The sequence below is a fragment of the Mercurialis annua genome, linkage group LG6 (assembly GCF_937616625.2).
Source record: "Mercurialis annua linkage group LG6, ddMerAnnu1.2, whole genome shotgun sequence".
NCBI classification, from domain to species: domain Eukaryota; kingdom Viridiplantae; phylum Streptophyta; class Magnoliopsida; order Malpighiales; family Euphorbiaceae; genus Mercurialis; species Mercurialis annua.
In genome coordinates, this window is record NC_065575.1 from 8,945,458 (window position 1) to 8,965,542 (window position 20,085).

Consider the following 20,085-nt stretch of genomic DNA (forward strand, 5'->3'; position numbering starts at 1 on the left):
TCTTAGCTCCAACTTTTTATTTTACGAACCTTATCGTAAAATTTAGTAGTTCTGGAATTACCATATTTTTTTTAGTCCCGCAAAATTTCAATTTATTGAATAATGATTTTTGCTTAAATTATTATTTATCGATAATTTTAATAGACCGATTTGATCTATTTTTTATTTCTTGAACATATGACTCTTAGCAACTTATTTGGTAGTTTTGAAAGTACAGATTATTACAACAAAGCACCGTGTACTCTGTTCTATTGAGTCGTGGATCGGTGGGCCTAATCCCAACCCATGGGCTTGCCGGGGCAGAGAGGGTCCCAAAGTCGGAGGGTCGGATGTTATGTTTCTCAATACCCGATTTATAAAACGGACTTTAATCGGATTTTAAAATAAAAGATAAAAATAAATAAGTGGACTAAAAGTGGGAAAATAGAAATTAGAGTAATTAAAATAAATAATTATAGACTTTAAGGTTCTGTCGGGATAATTATTTATCAATTTAAAGATAAAGTGGAATTGGTATCTAGGACTTGGAAATTGTAAAACGTAATTTAATGTTGAGCTTTTTATATGAAATACTGTTTTTCACAAACGTTTACTTTTTTACTGCCTCTTCTAAACCTTTACATTCCATAATAACTTTTTTATACTACTTTTAAAAAAACTTTATTTTCTATAATAATTTTCATTTTTCAACATTGTTTTTTAGGAATTTTGACTTTTTTTAACGGTTGACATCTTTCGTCAGTTTTAATATCAAAACAAAATCATCAAAATATTAACAATATTTAATAAACTAACTAATTTAAATTTTTAAACTTTTTTTACACCATTTTTTATTTTTTTCATCATTATTTCAATTTAATTTTTATTTATTTCATTTACATTGTGGTCTTTTTCGTTTATACTAAATCAAATAAATATCAACATAATATCAACACAAGATCAACATTGTAACATTACAATAATTCAACATCATTATTCTCTTTTTCACTAATGCTAAAATCAACAAAATATCAAGCGAAGATCAACACAAAACATTACAATAATTTAACATGATGATTTGTCTTCTTCCTCAATGCTAACATATCATTATCTAGTCTCAGCTTAATTTTTATTCTTTTAGTTTATTTCACGAACAATATTATCTTATTTGTCGATGTTAAGATCAAGAAAATATCAACTGATTATCAACACAATACCAACATATAATCAACATAAAATCAATAACGCTATAACATTGCAATAATTGATCAATCAACAATCATCAAAAAATCGTGCTGCGAAATAAAAAAATGCAGATATACAACCAGACACTGTAAAAATGTCGAAATAACAAATTTTTATTCCATAAAACTGCAAATATAAACCCTAAATTTTATATAGCATGAAAAGATAATCTGTATACGTGTTTAAAGATGAAAAATTACTGTTATTGTCACGATCCATTTTCATGAATCGTGACCGGCGCTAGGGTATGGGTATGGTTGTACCAAAACCCGTAGCTAGCCTTGCGGATAACCAACTTATATCATTTAAAACAATGTACCTGCAGAAAACCACATGCTCGGGGGCAACCGAGACTTCAGCCTAGTCTAGCAGTACAATAAGCAACATATATTCAAAGTATACTTATCTGAAAATAATGTCTATCAGCATGGTAATATATATATAATTCCATAAACACTGTAATCATGCCAAAGCTGATAAAATAATAGTTGGACCAATCCAACAAACAATAGTATAAAATATGAAATAAAGACTAAGACATGAATAACTGATACTACTACTGCGGTCTAAGAGTTTAAAACAGTTCGACTCTTTTATTCTGAAAATAAAATAAAAACCCCCGAGAATGAAGAAACGGAGATCGACCAAAGCTCAAATCATAAACCTGGAAAATTTGGGAAAACAACGGGGTCAGATTTACTGAGTAGAGTTTATATAACCATTTACATTTATTAAGTTAAAAACCTTTAAAAACGTTTAATAAAACATTTTCATTATGGATTATCAATGAAACCCTAAACCACAATTCTAAATCCATTGTCGTGTCGGTGAGACGTATCTCAATAACCGATCCCCGACTATCACTTAATAAATAGTGAGCCCAGGAGACGTATCTTCCACCGGTGCCCTCACTAAGGTGAGACGTATCTCATAATCATTACCGGTGCGCACGCAGTCCCGATGATGCCCATCGAGTAGCACGTTCCAAATCAAATCCACAATGCCGAAAAACAGTTCAAAAGCTGTTTATACATATACATATACAAAATAATACATTTGCTTAATAAAGAGGTAAATAGAGATATAAACTCACTGCTTGCTAAATCCACGTGATCCTGACAAGCAATCTAACTCTGGTTCGCCTCTGAAGTACGAACAGTCGACGGGTCTAAATAAAATATTAAAATTATAATTAAAATCAGACCCTAACTCTAATGAGTACTAGACACCACATAGGACCAGCACAACACAAAACCAAGTCACATTTAATAAACACTTAAATTAAATGCATTCAAAATATAACCCAAGTTATAAGGTACAAATCAAATAAACATATTAAAAATGGTACATAAAATAATTTAAATAAATCCGTGATAAAATCCATATTAGTGAGTCAGCCGAGTTATTACAAACTACCAAGCTTCTTCCCACTTGTTGGGCGACCACAGTATAACCCAAACCAAAACTTTATTAAATTTATAAACCCGAGTTTATAATTTAGATACTTGATAAATAATTATCTATATTAAAATAGAATTTAATATCTTATAATTCAAGTAACCCAAGTTACAATCAAAACTTAAATATTTTAAGTCTATGAAAGTTTAGGGACTAAACTGTACTTTAGCCAAATAGGGACTAAACTGTACTTTAGCCAACTAAGGACTAAATGGTACTTTAGTCAATTATAAAATCAAATTAATTTCCCACTCTTAATTTATTAATTAGAAAATCAAATTAGAAGTCCAAGAATTATAACTTTGCTAAAAAGAATAGCTTTAGAAACTTTTAGGGCTAAATTGCAATTTAGCCAATATAGACATTTCAATAAAAATTACCTATAATTACCCCAGTAATTATATTAATTTAAGTTATAACAATTACGTATATAAATTTTCTAATTTAAATCAAGTTATTATCGAAACCAAAAGAAATTAACTTAAGGAATTCATTTGATTTAGGCAAAACAATTGAATGATCAAATAAGCCTTTTCACCATCTTCTCCCTTTTAAAACAAAAGAAAACCCGCCATACACATACTCTTATCAAGTTGCAGAAACAATTTTTTTATAACCTAAGAACCCAATTCATTAATAACCTAATAAGAACTTACCAAGATCTTAAGCTATCAACACAAATCAACATCAAACAAATTCATAAACCACAACACAGTAGCATGAAAACATGATTGATATATAACGAGCTATTGACTGGAATCGATGGAACAATTATCAAAACGATGGATCGATACTCAAAGAAAGCTTAAACTACTAACAACCCAAGAGATTAAACACCCTAAACAAGCAAAATCATCGTCAAAAAGAAAAGGGACCATCGGCAGTAACATGAACATCAAGAACAATGAATAAAAAACTCAAAACGATGAACTTGCGGCGATTGAAACGGGATTGATTACGTACCGTTTTGCAAAACCGAGATAGGGAAACGTAGATATACGAGTCTAGAATCTCCGGGATCAAACGGAATCAATTTCGATCTAGAAACGAGATAGAACGATCAAAAATACGGAATGCCGTTCAAAACCAAAAACTGAAACTATGAAAAAGAACTTACCGAAATTTTCAGTCAACTTCGGAAGGGATTACGGCTAGCGATCTCTCAGCGAAATTGGAAGGGAAAGACGGCTAGGGTTTGTTTAGAACGATGGGAAATTAGGTTAGAAAAGAGAAACGTGTAACATCACGTTATGTTTATACAGAAGGCTGAAGGAAGGATTCATATGCAGCAAATTTTTCATACAATATGAATATAGCTTATTCATATAACATAAAAGTGTGGGCTTTTATATTATCAAAACCAATGGGCCATATTACGTTAATTTAATGAATGAAATGAGGGAATGCATGGAAATGCATGGATTGTCCAACGATTTATACATATTCTCCTTTTCTTTTCCTTTTTCTTTTTTTTCCTTTTTAAAAAAAAATAATAATACAAATCGAGCCCGAACGAACTACGAACGACTCAAATAAAATTAAGTAAAATATAATAATAATAATAATAATAATAAATTACTTAAGATTTGACGGAAATGAAAAATTTAAAATTAAAATTTAAAAATAAAATAATTCAAAAATTTATAATAAAGTTAAAAAATAATTTAAAAAATACGGGATATTACATTCTCCCCAACTTATTAAAAATTCGTCCTCGAATTTAGAAATAAAAAACTCAAAGCACAACAACACGTAAGGCACACAAAATCCAACAACGATACCGCATAATCAAAGATACACGTACCTCAAGGAAAGAGGAAAGGATAACGTTTCCTCATATCGGACTCCGTCTCCCAAGTGCACTCCTCGACAGAATGATTCCGCCACAGAACTTTGACCATCAGAATCTCCTTATTCCGTAACCTACGCACTTGCGTATCGACAATTTTGACTGGCTGTTCCTCATAGGACAGCTCCTGGTCAATCTCAACGCTCTGGGGCACAATCACATGGGAAGGATCTGTGATGCACTTCCTCAGCATAGAAACATGAAAAACAGGATGCACTAACGACATGCCTGGCGGTAGAACCAGACGATAAGCCACAGCTCCAATTCTCTCTGAAATATCATAAGGACCAACGTACCTCGGTGCCAACTTTCCCTTGACACCAAAACGAACCACGCCTTTCATAAGCGAAACCCGAAGAAACACAAAGTCTCCCACCTGAAACTCGATGTCTTTTCTCTTCGGATCAGCATAACTCTTATGCCGACTAAAAGCAGTCTCCAACCTCCGTTTGATCAACGGTACCTTCTCTGAGGTAATCTTAATAATCTCAGCACCAGACAACTTCCTCTCGCCGACCTCTTCCCAGCAGATAGGAGATCGACACTTGCGTCCGTACAAAGCCTCATAAGGTGCCATCTCAATGCTCGCATGGTAGCTGTTGTTGTAGGAAAACTCAATCAATGGCAAATGAGTATCCCAGGTACCCTGAAAATCAAGAATGCACATCCTGAGCATATCCTCCAATGTCTGAATAGTCCTCTCAGACTGACCGTCAGTCTGAGGATGAAAAGCTGTACTGAAGTCCAATCGAGAACCCAAGGACTCCTGTAACACTTTCCAGAACCTCGAAGTGAAAACAGAACCTCTGTCAGAAATAATCGAAACCGGTACACCATGCAAACTGACAATCCTGTCGATGTACAACTGAGCCAACTTCGAAGCAGGATACGAAACCTTGATCGGAAGGAAATGAGCTGACTTAGTCATGCGGTCAACTATCACCCAGATGGAATCGTACCCCTGTCGAGTACGTGGTAAACCAACAACAAAGTCCATGGCAATCCGCTCCCACTTCCACTCTGGAATAGGTAGTGGCTGTAGATAGCCAAAAGGTCTCTGATGTTCCAGCTTCACCTGCTGGCAAGTCAGACACTTGGAAACGTACTCTGCAACATCCTTCTTCATTCTGCTCCACCAATACGTACCCTTGAGGTCATGATACATCTTGGTAGATCCCGGATGAACACTGTAAGCTGATCTATGCGCTTCCTCCAGAATCTGGTCTCTCAAACCATCTGAATCCGGAACGCACAGTCTCGAACCAAACTTGAGAATTCCGTCAACAAAAACAAACTCGGAATTCCCATCCAGATGGATCTCGTCCATAATCCGTTTCAATTGTGGATCCTCAGCTTGTAAAGCTTTAATCCTATCAATCAAAACCGGCTGCACTTGCAGATGTGCCAACAAACTCCCGTTCAGGGAAACCTGAAAACCGTAGCCCGAAGCTATCAAACCATTCCACTCTCTAACCATGGGTCTACGTCCAACCTCAGAAATATGGGCCAAACTGCCCGAAGACTTGCGACTCAACGCATCGGCTACCACATTAGCCTTACTAGGATGGTACTGAATAGTACAGTCGTAGTCTTTCAGCAACTCTAGCCACCTCCTCTGTCTCAGATTCAACTCACGCTGATCAAAAATGTACTTCAGACTCTTGTGATCAGTGAAGATCTCGCAAGTCGCACCGTACAAGTAGTGCCTCCAGATCTTCAGAGCAAAAACCACAGCAGCTAACTCCAAGTCATGTGTAGGGTAATTCACCTCATGCTTCTTCAGCTGACGAGAAGCATAGGCGATCACCTGTCCATGTTGCATCAACACGCAACCTAAGCCAATCCGAGAAGCATCGCAGTACACAGTAAAACCCTCTATGCCAGAAGGCAACGCCAAAACAGGAGCTGTAGTCAGAATCTCCTTCAGCTTCTCGAAACTTGCCTCACACTTGTCGGTCCACTCAAACTTAACACCCTTCTGTGTCAGCTTAGTCAAAGGTGCAGATATTCGAGAGAAATCCTGCACGAACCGACGGTAGTAGCCAGCTAACCCAAGAAAACTCATGATCTCGGTAACTGACCTCGGCCTCTGCCAATCCATGACCGCCTCAATCTTCTTCGGATCAACCTTGATCCCATCCTTCGACACCACGTGCCCTAAGAAGGTAACTTGTTCCAGCCAAAACTCGCACTTTGAGAACTTAGCATACAACTAATGCTCTCGCAAGGTCTGTAATATAGTCCCCAAGTGATAAGCATGCTCCTCCTCACTCCGAGAATAAATCAGGATGTCATCAATGAAGACGATAACAAACTGATCCAAAAACGGCTTGAAAACCCGATTCATCATGTCCATAAACGCTGCTGGTGCGTTAGTCAACCCAAACGACATGACCAGAAACTCGAAATGCCCATAACGCGTTCTGAAAGAAGTCTTAGGCACATCGACATCCCGAATCCGAAGTTGATGATACCCGAATCTCAAGTCAATCTTGGAAAAGCACTTCGCACCTTGCAACTGATCAAACAAGTCGTCGATGCGAGGAAGAGGGTATATGTTCTTGATGGTAGCCTTATTCAACTGCCTGTAGTCGATACAAAGCCGAAAGGAACCATCTTTCTTCTTGACAAACAGAACTGGAGCACCCCACGGAGAAGTACTCGATCTGATGAAGCCACTGTCCAACAGTTCTTGTAACTGCTCCTTTAACTCCTTCAGCTCAGCAGGAGCCATCCGATACGGCGGTATCGAAATAGGACCAGTTCCAGGAACAACGTCAATGCAGAACTCGATATCCCGATCAGGTGGTAATCCAGGAAACTCCTCTGGAAAAACATCAGTGAACTCATTCACTATAGGGACAGTGTTCATACTGCCCACCTCGGCATCCATGTCTCAAAACACAGCTAAGAAAGCTTGACAACCCTTACTCATCATCCTCTTTGCCTTGATCGCAGAAATCAGATTCTTCGGTGTCTCTGCCTTCTTTCCTTGAAAAGAAAAGGGTAGATCGCCTGGAATCCAAAACTCAACCGACTTCCCTCGACAGTCGATCGAAGCATAATGGCGTGCCAGCCAATCCATCCCCAAAATCACGTCAAAAGAAAGTACATCCAAAACAACTAAATCAGCACGTAAGTCTCTTCCATGGATAACCATGGAACACGATGGATACACAACGTCCACCACCACACAGTCAGACAAGGGAGTAGAAACAGATAAAGGTTCACACAGATTTGTTGGTGTTGCACTCAACTTAGCAGCAAAACACGTAGACACAAAAGAATGGGTTGCACCCGCATCAAATAAAACAAGAGCATCTACGAAAGAAATATGAAGAGTACCTTGCACCACTGCGTTAGATGCATGAGCATCCTGAGGAGTCAAGGCGAAAACTCTGGCCTGACTCTGACTCTGCTGCTGAGAGCTCTGCCCGGTACCATAGCTGCTAGAACCTCTACCACCGTTGCCACGGCCTCCAAAACCACGCCCTCCAGAACCTCGGCCCCGCTGGCCACCAAAAGAAGCAGCAGGTTGAGAAAACCCTGCTGGTGCAGAGAACGCTGGTCTCTGACTCTGATAGGATGGCTGAGCAACGCTAGCTGCCGACATCTGCTGCCCAGATGCCTGACACTCTCTGGCGAAGTGACCCGGCTGGCCACAAGTAAAACAACCCCCTGGTGCTAAACGACACTCGCCTGGATGTCGACGTCTGCAGTTCTGGCAGAAAGGAAAACTAGCACCTCCGCTGTTACCACGCCCAAAACTGCGGCTGCTACAGCTGTTGCTTGAACTGTAGGTGTACGGCTGATAACTCTTCTTGACACCCCTCTTCTTGTTCTTGTACTGAGAAGGTGCCGATTGGTAGCTACCACCACCACTCTGCTGTCCAGGGGCAGAAGACTTCTTGGTCTGAGAAGGACCAGAAATATCCCCAAACTGCAACAACGAGCTCTCCATACGCCGAGCACTGTCTACTACGTCTGTAAAATCTCTGCGTGTCTCGGTCAGCAAACTCACAAAATCGCGCCCTAAACCTTTTACGTATCTGTTGTTCACCCTTTCCTGATCTGTCTGCAAGTCCGGCGCGAACCGACCCAACCTCACGAACTCTGTCGTGTACTCAGATACTGACCTATCATCCATAATGAGTGAAAGCAACCTGTCTCTGTGACCCTCTGTCACTGAAAATGGCAAGAAGAAAGCTCTGAATCTTGCCACAAACTGAGCCCAAGATATGGTAGCCATGTCAGCATGAATAGAGCTACGAAACCAGTCCCCAGCTGAACCCTTCATTGACATCTCTACTAGAACGACGGTCTGACGCTCCGTAGCCTGTAGTCGCCGAGCATTCTGCTCGACCTCCTCGAGAAAATCCAGCGCGTCTCCAGAACCGTCAAACTCTGTTGGCTTCAACCTCATGTAAGCCAATACCAGATCCCTGTCAGTGGTTCCAATACCACCAACTACTGCACCACCAGCCTGTGGTTGCTGTTGCTGAGCAATCTGACCCAAAACCGCATACTGATCCTGCAAAGCGACCTGTCCCGCTTGCAGTTGAACCTGGTTGAGTTGTAACGCAGCGACTCCACCCAAAAACGTGTTGAAGTCGAAATCGTCCAACTCAGGTTGTGCCGCACCTGGTGCTTGAGCACCCCCGGCAGCACCGCGTCCTACGCCTCTGCCTCTACCTCTGCCAGCTTGGCCTCGGCCACCACGACCTCGACCAGCTCGACCCCGACCAGCTGGGCCTCTGCCTGCTAGTCCTCTACCAGCATGAACCTCTGGTTCATTCTGATCCACCTCCATAGAGATTGCATCATCAACATCAGCATTTCGCTGAGCCGCAGCACGAGTACGAGTATTCATTCCTAAGAATGAAACAAGAAAATTTTTAATTAACACAGCAAATTTCATACCCAAGCATGAAATAGAACAAGCACCAATTAAGATTTCCCGAGAAATCAACAACGATAAAAAAAAAATTATTCACCCAAGTGAAAATAACAATATATCAAGCAATACAACAATTAACAGACATAATTGACTCACGACATTCCTATAGGTGTAGGCAGAAAGTTTTGAAAATAAAAGATGACGTTTCAAAGACAAGACTCGAATCCTAATTCCGCAGTAGTTCCTAGGGTAAATTAACCACTTAACATGCCAAACAATAAACACTTAACATTTAAAAGGCCTTGGTTTGAAACCAAAGCTCTGATACCAAGTTTGTCACGACCCATTTTCATGAATCGTGACCGGCGCTAGGGTATGGGTATGGTTGTACCAAAACCCGTAGCTAGCCTTGCGGATAACCAACTTATATCATTTAAAACAATGTACCTGCAGAAAACCACATGCTCGGGGGCAACCGAGACTTCAGCCTAGTCTAGCAGTACAATAAGCAACATATATTCAAAGTATACTTATCTGAAAATAATGTCTATCAGCATGGTAATATATATATAATTCCATAAACACTGTAATCATGCCAAAGCTGATAAAATAATAGTTGGACCAATCCAACAAACAATAGTCTAAAATATGAAATAAAGACTAAGACATGAATAACTGATACTACTACTGCGGTCTAAGAGTTTAAAACAGTTCGACTCTTTTATTCTGAAAATAAAATAAAAACCCCCGAGAATGAAGAAACGGAGATCGACCAAAGCTCAAATCATAAACCTGGAAAATTTGGGAAAACAACGGGGTCAGATTTACTGAGTAGAGTTTATATAACCATTTACATTTATTAAGTTAAAAACCTTTAAAAACGTTTAATAAAACATTTTCATTATGGATTATCAATGAAACCCTAAACCACAATTCTAAATCCATTGTCGTGTCGGTGAGACGTATCTCAATAACCGATCCCCGACTATCACTTAATAAATAGTGAGCCCAGGAGACGTATCTTCCACCGGTGCCCTCACTAAGGTGAGACGTATCTCAAACCTACCTCAATACCATAATCATTACCGGTGCGCACGCAGTCCCGATGATGCCCATCGAGTAGCACGTTCCAAATCAAATCCACAATGCCGAAAAACAGTTCAAAAGCTGTTTATACATATACATATACAAAATAATACATTTGCTTAATAAAGAGGTAAATAGAGATATAAACTCACTGCTTGCTAAATCCACGTGATCCTGACAAGCAATCTAACTCTGGTTCGCCTCTGAAGTACGAACAGTCGACGGGTCTAAATAAAATATTAAAATTATAATTAAAATCAGACCCTAACTCTAAAGAGTACTAGACACCACATAGGACCAGCACAACACAAAACCAAGTCACATTTAATAAACACTTAAATTAAATGCATTCAAAATATAACCCAAGTTATAAGGTACAAATCAAATAAACATATTAAAAATGGTACATAAAATAATTTAAATAAATCCGTGATAAAATCCATATTAGTGAGTCAGCCGAGTTATTACAAACTACCAAGTTTCTTCCCACTTGTTGGGCGACCACAGTATAACCCAAACCAAAACTTTATTAAATTTATAAACCCGAGTTTAAAATTTAGATACTTGATAAATAATTATCTATATTAAAATAGAATTTAATATCTTATAATTCAAGTAACCCAAGTTACAATCAAAACTTAAATATTTTAAGTCTATGAAAGTTTAGGGACTAAACTGTACTTTAGCCAAATAGGGACTAAACTGTACTTTAGCCAACTAAGGACTAAATGGTACTTTAGTCAATTATAAAATCAAATTAATTTCCCACTCTTAATTTATTAATTAGAAAATCAAATTAGAAGTCCAAGAATTATAACTTTGCTAAAAAGAATAGCTTTAGAAACTTTTAGGGCTAAATTGCAATTTAGCCAGTATAGACATTTCAATAAAAATTACCTATAATTACCCCAGTAATTATATTAATTTAAGTTATAACAATTACGTATATAAATTTTCTAATTTAAATCAAGTTATTATCGAAACCAAAAGAAATTAACTTAAGGAATTCATTTGATTTAGGCAAAACAATTGAATGATCAAATAAGCCTTTTCACCATCTTCTCCCTTTTAAAACAAAAGAAAACCCGCCATACACATACTCTTATCAAGTTGCAGAAACAATTTTTTTATAACCTAAGAACCCAATTCATTAATAACCTAATAAGAACTTACCAAGATCTTAAGCTATCAACACAAATCAACATCAAACAAATTCATAAACCACAACACAGTAGCATGAAAACATGATTGATATATAACGAGCTATTGACTGGAATCGATGGAACAATTATCAAAACGATGGATCGATACTCAAAGAAAGCTTAAACTACTAACAACCCAAGAGATTAAACACCCTAAACAAGCAAAATCATCGTCAAAAAGAAAAGGGACCATCGGCAGTAACATGAACATCAAGAACAATGAATAAAAAACTCAAAACGATGAACTTGCGGCGATTGAAACGGGATTGATTACGTACCGTTTTGCAAAACCGAGATAGGGAAACGTAGATATACGAGTCTAGAATCTCCGGGATCAAACGGAATCAATTTCGATCTAGAAACGAGATAGAACGATCAAAAATACGGAATGCCGTTCAAAACCAAAAACTGAAACTATGAAAAAGAACTTACCGAAATTTTCAGTCAACTTCGGAAGGGATTACGGCTAGCGATCTCTCAGCGAAATTGGAAGGGAAAGACGGCTAGGGTTTGTTTAGAACGATGGGAAATTAGGTTAGAAAAGAGAAACGTGTAACATCACGTTATGTTTATACAGAAGGCTGAAGGAAGGATTCATATGCAGCAAATTTTTCATACAATATGAATATAGCTTATTCATATAACATAAAAGTGTGGGCTTTTATATTATCAAAACCAATGGGCCATATTACGTTAATTTAATGAATGAAATGAGGGAATGCATGGAAATGCATGGATTGTCCAACCATTTATACATATTCTCCTTTTCTTTTCCTTTTTCTTTTTTTTCCTTTTTTTTAAAAAATAATAATACAAATCGAGCCCGAACGAACTACGAACGACTCAAATAAAATTAAGTAAAATATAATAATAATAATAATAATAAGGGTTAATTCCTAAAAAAATCACGAACTTTACACGAAGTTTCATTTTAATCATGAACTTTTAAAGTTGTCATTTAAAGGCACGAACTTTCATTTTGTTTCAAATCTATCGCCAAAATAAAATCCGGTGTATTTTATCGAACCAAAAATTCCTAATCCTATATACTCTAACTAAAAGATAATAAGATTTAATGTCGATTTATAATTTGGGTCTTTCATTAATGGTTTATTGAAGAATTTAGTCAACAAAAATACACTGAAATGATAGATTTGAAACAAAATGAAAGTTCGTGCCTTTAAATGGCAACTTTTAAAGGTCATGATTAAAATGAAACTTCGTGTAAAGTTCGTGATTTTTTTAGGAATTAACCCATAAATATAATAAATTACTTAAGATTTGACGGAAATGAAAAATTTAAAATTAAAATTTAAAAATAAAATAATTCAAAAATTTATAATAAAGTTAAAAAATAATTTAAAAAATACGGGATATTACAGTTATATAAAAAAGTAATAAAACAAATCTGCAGATCTGAAACGAAGAAGAAGAAAAAGAGAAACGATGAACTTTAGATCTGATGAAATCAAAATAGAAAACGACGACAATGCCAACGAGCGGAAAAAATTACTTCGACGGCGAGATAAAGATGGAGCGGCGAAAACGTAGTGCGAAGAATAGATATGAAGATATCGATCTATTGGAGTGGAGGTCAAAAGCTGATAATAGAAAAGAAGAAAAAATTGTGTGAAAGATGAATTGAGAGAGAGAGGAGAGAGAAATATGAAAGAGAAAATATAATTAAAATTATGAGGTTTTGTTTGAGAGAGGAGTATATATAGTACCGTATAAAAGAAAGGATTTCTTCCGTGTCCTGTAGTTTAGAGATATAAAAGTGGAAACGGTATAAAAATAAAAAATTTGGAAAAATTGGTTATTTGGGTAAGACAAAACTCTTTAATAATTTATAGATATATTTTTTATTAGAGTTATTTTGGTTATGGGCTAAAATATAAAATAAGTCTAGAGTGTCTGTCGGCTAATTAAAAGAAGAAAAAATTACACCAAATCGCCCAAAAACTCAAAACATTGTATAAATCACCCAACTTTTTTTTTTTTTTTTTTGCAAAAATCCCTCAATTTAAAAGATTCTTTTCATCTCTATCTTTTAATAGCTCTGATTACTATTTTATCCCTATGGTGTATTTTACCTAGACCTGTTCATGTGCTTGGGTATCCGGCCCGCCCGCCCAGGCCCGGGATTAGACACCAATATTTGGTCCCAAGCGCGGCTCGGGACCGAGCCCGCAAAAAGCCCGCTTTTTTATGGACGGGCTCGGGATATCGTACAAAATCAACGTAAGCCCGCCCAAGCCCGGCCCGAACCCGTAAAAATAGTGTATTAGGGCCGGATTTGGGTAGCATATTTAAAGCCCGAACCGGGTTTGGGCGGGCTTGGGCTTGCCTTTAAAAAAGTCAAGCCCGCCTAAGTCCGACGCGAGCCCGCCTAAGTCCGGCCCATGAACAGGTTTAATTTTACCTATTGTGTTTCCATTACACCTAATAATTTCTCCCCATTTTACATAAATCGGGCCACTTCTAATCGAACCACCACTGGTCAGACCATTGTTAGCCGGACCACCGCCGGTCAACTGCCGTACTACCGTCAGTTGGACCAATACTGGTCGGACCAACAGTGGTTTGTATTCGAACCATTTTTAATGGTGGACCAATATTGGTTAGATAATTAAAAATTAAATAAAACATCATTTTGTGGTTGAGGGGACTTGAACCCTTAACTTCTTATAAGAGAGAGATTGTACTTTGCTATTAAGGCAAAGGCTGATTATTGTAAATATTTACTCTATAATATATATATATATATATATATATATATATATATATATATATATATATATATATATATCTTATTATAAATTTAAGTCAACTTATTAGAATGAGATTAATTTATAATGCAAATTAAATAGCAACTTAAATTAAATTAATTATAAGTTTAATATTAAATTAGTCTAATTAAATTTTTTTATTAAATATTTATACAATAAAAAAATAAAATATACATATATTTATATTTTACACCATTTCTTAATACATGAGTAAGACTAGTAAAAATATCACACTTTATAAAATTGAAAAATATAATGGTTTGGTGGGCGTGGTCGGATATGTGGCAGTAGGACCTCTGTGGTGTGCGAAAACTCAATATAAAGTCAATGACGACTTAATGTTAATTCAATGATAACTTAATGTCAGCTTCATTATTTACACTATTAAAAATAATTTATAATATGACAAATAAACTAATAGTAATTTGAAAGTAAATTATTTAAGGTTTTATTAAAATAGAATAAACCGAAAATAAATTTAAAATAAGTGAACTGAATATAAATTTAATATTAACTCAGTGTTAACTCAATATAAACTCATACTAAACTTAATGTGAACTCAAATTCAATATCAATTTAATGTTCACTGAATGTTAACTCAAAGTAAATGTTTTGATAAATAATTATAAATTAAAAAATATTATTTTTTATTATTATAATAAAATTATTTTTCTATAATTTATACTTTCAAAAATAAACTATAGTAGATTGAAAGTAAATTATTTAAGTTTTTTAGTGATTTGTGTAAATTTATTGTCAACTCAATATCAACTCAATGACGACCCAATATCAATTCAAACTAAACCTAATGTCAAGTCAATATAAACTTAATGTAAATAAATGTCAATTCGAAGTAAATATTTTAGTAAGTATAATTTTTAAAAATTAACTTAATATCAGCTCAATGTAAATTCAATATCTACTCAACGTCGGCTCACTGTCAACTCAATGTAAACCTAATGTCAATCTGAAGTAATTGTTTAGTAAATTATTTTAATTTTTAAATGTAAATTAATATCAACTCAATGTAAACTTAATAACTCAACGTCAACTTAATGTAAACCTAATGTTGACTCTATGTCAACTCTATATAAACCTAATGTCGACTCAATGTCAACTCAATGAAACCTAATGTCAATCCGAAGTAATTTTTTAGTAAATTATTTTAATTTTGAAATGTAAATTAATATCAACTAAATGCAAACTTAATAACTGAACGTTGACTCAATGTCAACCTAATGTCGACTCAATGTAAACTCAATGTAAATTACATGTCAATTCAAAGTAATTTTTTTAATAAATTATTATAATTTTGAAAATTAACTTAATATCAACTCAATTAACTTATATAATCTGTTTTGAGTTTATGTCGAGTTGATATTAAGTTGATTGCGTTTTTAATACATTAATTTATAAATCTATTTTAACTTAGTTTACTTTAAATTAATATTTAATATACATATTTAATTAGAATAAATTAATTTAAATTTTGACAAGCGTAATATCTTATTAGTGTTTTAATATATTATTTATAATCAACCATTTTAGTAGATTTATATTTAGTTTATATAATTTTTTATATATTATTAAAGAGTACATGTATATATATTAAAGAGTAAATAAACACAACAAGCATGTCTTGCCTTGGTGGTTAGGCACATGGAAAAAGAGTAAGAGATCATGGGTTCGTATCCCACCAAGAGCAAAATTGTGTTTTATTAATTCTTTTAAAATCTCACAACTATAGTTGACCGCCATTGACCGGGTGTCGCCTTTGACCGGGGGTTGACTGCCGTTGACCGCCGCCGTCAGCCGGCGTTGACCGAACGGTCGGACCAGAATCGACCGGTGGTCGGTTGTGGTTGCTTAGTATGTCTAACCAAATCCATATTTGTCACGTGTCAACATTTTATTAACTTAAATATAGACCAATAAGATATTGACAAATAATAAGGACAATATTGTCTCATTTTCTTTTATTTTGGGTTATGGGAGATTTTTGAATTTTTTTCTTTTTTTCTTAGAGATTTTTACCAGAATCAAAATGTTCAGGAAAAAATACAACACTATAACATTTTTGGGAGATTTATGAAAAAAAACCCATAAAAGAAATGAGTTTATTACAAATCTGGGCTAATTTGTTTTGGGCTTAGTTAAGTCAAATAAAAGGTTTGATAAGTCAAATAAAAGGTTTGACAGAGTTTGACTTTGGGTTCAGGATTTTAGTAGCCCAAGCTTAAAAGATTAGATTAATAAGTAAAGTTAATATTTAATTAATTAGTAAATTTAGTAAGTAATTAAAATAAAAAAATTAAATTAATAAGTTAATTTGATAAAATAAGTTAAGTAATTAAGTGGACTTAGTTAATTAAGTAAAATTATGGGTAAAGGTTTAAAATTTGTAGACGGATGCTGCATATGTTAAAAAAATAGAATTTAATTAGTCTAATGATCGAATCAACCTAAATAAAAATAAAATAGTTAATAGGGAATTTAAGAAATGGGACTCCGAATATCTACTGAGACCCAAATTTAATAATTAAAAAATTATTAATTATATCGGTAATTAATTGGGATTTTACGTAAAAGGGTAAAAGAGTAATTTGGTTACTTTGTAATTTTAACTAAGAAAATTAGTTATGAGTTAAAAGAAAAATAATTATTTTAAAAGGAATGTTAAAAATATAATTAAGAATAATCTTTAAGATTTTAATAAGTTTCAAGAATCGGGCCCAAAAAGGGAGTTGGTCCGTAATTCTCGAAAAGTTGAGAATGAGAGGGATGTGCATATAGGTTAAGATAAATAGATTGACCAATAAAACGCGATTTATGATAAGTTAAGAAATAGGTATTTGACCTTGGACAAGTAAAAAAGTCGATGTTTATTGTCGGGTTATGTGTGTGCGATATGATATCATAATTGTTTGTGTAAGTTTAGAGGTCAATTCTAAATTTAAGATTCTTCCCCGTGATTTCGATATAACAAGACTTTCGAAATATAGATATGATGGAAAGTCAAACTACCGGGTGGAACATACCGAGTGAAATAAACTGGGGAGCCAACGGAATAATGACACATCGAATTTTTAGCGGACGACAGTTTGTGAATTTACATTTTTACTTGCAAATATTAAAATAATAAAAATATTATTATTTTAATATAAGTTATTATTATCATGAATTATTTTAAATATCGGTTATAAGTATTATAGTTTTGAAAAGAACAATAAAATACGATCTGGTGTTGATTCGATGAAACACGCTTACCTATTGGGCAGTAATTGGACTATTTGATCACCGTTGTCGGTTTTATAGAAAATTAAATTTATGATTTATACGGAATTGTAATTGTTATCTATTGCGATAAATTGTATGGTGAAGAAAACATCCTAAAATCTAAGCGACTGCTTAAATTTTCAAAGGAAGAGATCTGAGGCTACGGTCTAGGTGCTCAATCAGATTTGTCTGGGGGATGGAACTATTGACGCACGATCATGATCTGTTAAGATATAAGTAAAGTCTGGGACTTTTCAGAGACTTTTGGACGAACTAATACGTTTATAATTTTTGGTGACAAGATCTAATTATTGATATGTCAAGGAATAATAATGATTTAAAAGAGAAATTATTATTATTAGGAATAAGTAAGGACTTGTTGGAAAAAGATTTTCCGAAGTCATTTTGATAATTAAGTACGTCGGAATGGCAAGTAAGTTAAATTGGATTGTTAACTTATTAAATGAGAAGATAAGGCATAAGCGAGAGGCCATTTCAGCCTGTTGTCTATCTTCTATCATTAATATAGCATAAGAAAGAAGAGAAGAGAAGCAAAAATCTCGTATCTTCCTTCTCTATGGAAATTTCATACCCAAACTTCCAATACTCATAACTTCTTCGATTCTCAACGGAATTAAGCGATTCCTGCGGCCATGGAACGAGGAAAGGACCCTATACTAGATTAGAGATTCAATTCAAGGTAAAGTGGAGTGTTTCTAGTTAGGGTTTACTGGTATTCAGTTCGGTTTTTGAAGTGATTTGGAGATTTTTATGATGATGATATATTTATGTGATCTTAAGCTTGTGTGAAGGAAATTGATGATGATTAGAAGGCTAAGGATGTTCGGCTATGAGGGTCATCAATGGTAAGTGAATTTATGAAATTATGAGTTTGATTTGGATGAATTGTTTGGCTTTTGGATTGGCATGGTTCATGAGCTTAAGGTTGAAAATGATGTTAGCTATAGGTTTATGATTGTTTTAATGAAGATATTTGGTATGAGATGATTGAGTGAGGTTCGGCCATAGGAGTATGATCATGGTGTCTAGATATGAATTTAACATGGTTTAGATGACGCTAGAGCTGATTGTGATGAGTTTAAATTGATTAAGTTTGATTATGATGTTTAATGTATGTTGCTGGAATTTGTGCTCTGCAGAACAGGGGCATTGCGAGGGTAATATCTCGAGCTATACAGTTCCGATTAAGTTCCGTTTATTGGTAAGGAGACTTAAGCGTGTTATCGAAATAAGTCTAGGTTTGAGTTTCTGCGAGTTTGGACTCTAAAGTGTTCATATGAAGCAAAGCATGTATGGTGTAAACTGCCCTACAGTTTATGGACAGCCCAAACTAGTAACTTATGGGCTAGTTTTCGATACCTGCGGGTGCTAAGCTGAGTCTGAGACCTAAACGAAAGTCAAAGAGAACATTCTGAACTTTAAGAATGTCGGTTTCGTTTAGAGGTCAGACTATTTTACAGCTAGCAATCGTAAGCGATTACGAGGGCGAATATTCGACAAAACATAATACAAACATAAGTAAAATTATTTGATTATAAGTAAAATAACATTATGAACTTAGGGTTAAAAATAATAAACCTAATCAACATAAAATATGTATAAATCACATATCAACACGAAAATAGAACGTGTCGGGGTTAGACGCGATGATGTGATAAGTTGTGTGTTTGGTTGTCCTCGAGTCTATATTCTTATCGAGTTAGATTCTTAACTCGATATCTATTGGATATTTGTGATAGGTACGACAAGTCGACCTATTAGCGGACAAGAAGCTCAGGGAGCTTACGCTATTATGAGTAAAGATTGGATAAACAAGGTGTGAGTATATTTTACTTACTCGCATTATCCTATTAAATGTATGTTATATACTATATGAATATTATTCAAATGCATCACATAAATGTTTGAATGAAATTGCTTTGGATTGGTTTGTTCGGATTAAATTGTTCGGATTGTTTTGGGATTGAATTGTTTGGATGTTTTGTATTAGCTTGGATTGGTTGTTTGGTATACATATTGTTTTGTATTGATTTGGATTGGATTGTTTGAATTGGATTAGTTGTACTGGCTTGTATTGTATTGTTTATATCGCTTTGTATATCCATATTGTGAATGTGCATGTGTTTTGAATTATAGATGTGATCACAGAGTCGAGTCAAGTATAGACAACAAAAATAGAACGAACCCAACTAACTGACCATGGGAGCTCTTCGTATGCTCGAGCAACTCGATGGAAGTATCTCGAGAATTTGTGTTTGACTGTGAGGAATTGTTATCCCATAA

General features: G+C 35.0%; 2 long non-coding RNA genes across 2 annotated transcripts; both read right to left on the reverse strand.

Moving 5' to 3' along the window:
• Nucleotides 1-1,781: 1,781 nt before the first annotated feature.
• On the reverse strand, nt 1,782-3,742 carry LOC126686032 (uncharacterized). The gene is made up of 3 exons (XR_007643776.2): nt 3,646-3,742; nt 2,318-2,392; nt 1,782-1,888 (listed from the first exon to the last, which is right to left on the reverse strand). It is a non-coding gene; the product is annotated as an uncharacterized LOC126686032 (long non-coding RNA).
• A 5,895-nt stretch (nt 3,743-9,637) lies between these two features.
• On the reverse strand, nt 9,638-12,091 carry LOC126686030 (uncharacterized). Its single transcript, XR_007643775.2, has 3 exons — nt 11,995-12,091; nt 10,667-10,741; nt 9,638-10,220 (listed from the first exon to the last, which is right to left on the reverse strand). It is a non-coding gene; the product is annotated as an uncharacterized LOC126686030 (long non-coding RNA).
• Nucleotides 12,092-20,085: the final 7,994 nt, after the last annotated feature.